We start from the raw sequence: 1780 nt of genomic DNA, 5'->3' as shown, positions 1-1780 counted from the left end.
TAACCCTAACCCTAACCATAACCTCACTAAACTAATGCTGTGAGGTGGGGAACATAGAACCTGGGGAACATAGGTTGGACCCCCGTCCAACCAGGGAAGCTCAAATGTTTCTGAATCTAGAACACATCACTGATCATGACCTATGATCATGGGTTGTGATAAAAGATAATCATTTTTGTAGTTGCAAGCTCCAGTTGTCCTGTAGACACCTAAACAACCTCTGGTGAGTGTGAGGCCGGTGAAGATATGGCTGAGGAGCACCTCACCAATGTGATGCCTGCACCCAGACCAGAGCAGTGGCCTACCAAGTGAGAGCTGGATGGCAACGCAGGCTTGATTGAGTTGAATGAGATGGCTTGTGTTTGATGCAGTGGTGTGTCGAATACCATGTTGACAACCTGGTCCGCACAGCACCAGCCCTGCAGTATAGCTTGCATGTCAGCCGGGCATCCATCTCTCCGCACGCCTCGTCTTTCCCCTTTGTGGATGGTGGCACGCAAAGCAGTTTGAGCTGCTCCGCATCTCCAACCACCACAGTCAAATGCTCCTCCAACTGACGTACATTGCTGAGCATCACCGTCAACTTGCCGTCACAGTGCAGAGTGCACATGGGAGCTGGTGTCCACTGCATAGGATGCTGAAATGTTTGCACAATTACCACCCGATTCTGTAAGCAGGCCACGCGTGAAGGCAGCCTGCTGCATCGGGGTGATCTTCAACCGACTAGCCAGTGACATGAGACTCTGTGGATGGCGGCTGGAATAAAGGCTGTGGTGCCAGTCTTCTTACTAATAATCAAAATCTACAAAGTATCCTAGTAAGCAGTGGTGTAAAGTAACTACTTAATTACTTAACTATGTAATTGACTTAAAGGGGAAGACCACCCATTTTCAATATTGAAAATGGGTGGTCTTCCCCTTTAAGCAATGTACTCAAGTACAATTTTGAGGTATTTGTAGGCCTACTTTACTTGAACAATATGTCCAACTTCCAATACATTTACTTCTACTCCACTACTGGTCCACTACATCTCGGATCCAAATATTGTACATTTATTTGAACACTTTAGTTAGTAGTTACTTTGCAGATATAAATTACAATATTGTAAAACATATATTTTACTTTAGCCCTATTTTACTGTGGTCTCCAGTCAGACTATAGAGGGTATGCATGTCCACTGGGACCCGCCCCCCTAATCTAGACTGAGTGGCAAAACATTGAGCAGCATGGAGCATTGGAGTTTGTAAGTGCTAGTTGCAAATCACCCAACGGCCCTGCATACCACCTGTTTCTAAATTGCACATAATGCAGGAGGCAGCTGGATGTTGTGTTGTTGAAAACGAGTGCTTCCAAACTCTGACACTTAGAAAAATCAAAATCTGCACAGAATGTATTGACAGAAAGTAGCTCATAACATGCCTATGGTGGATTTTTATGAAACAAACACTTTGCAGATAGAAAGAGGACAATTCAAGCTTTCAGTACTGCCGCAATGTTGGTGAGTTTAACTTAGTTTAAACAATCAGATAGGACTTTTCTGTTTGGATGTATGGGCTGTCAATGGCATAAATTAGTTTTTTGCCACTCAGTAGGCGTTCCCACATAACTTCCAGCAACAGTGATATCATGCGCATACCCTCTATTGCTATTTTATACCATGGCTATATCATGTCCAGCCACCAGGTGGCAGTAAAGCGACACTAAGGACGCAAGCTGCCCTCTGACGCCAAAGAAGTCTGTCGCCAAAGAAGCTTGACCCGGATGTTGTTCCTTCCAGTAG

The sequence above is a fragment of the Nannobrachium achirus genome (genome assembly GCF_963921795.1).
Source record: "Nannobrachium achirus genome assembly, chromosome: 10".
Lineage (NCBI taxonomy): Eukaryota > Metazoa > Chordata > Actinopteri > Myctophiformes > Myctophidae > Nannobrachium > Nannobrachium achirus.
The sequence above is the reverse complement of the archived record's forward strand: the minus strand, read 5'-3'. Positions refer to the sequence as shown.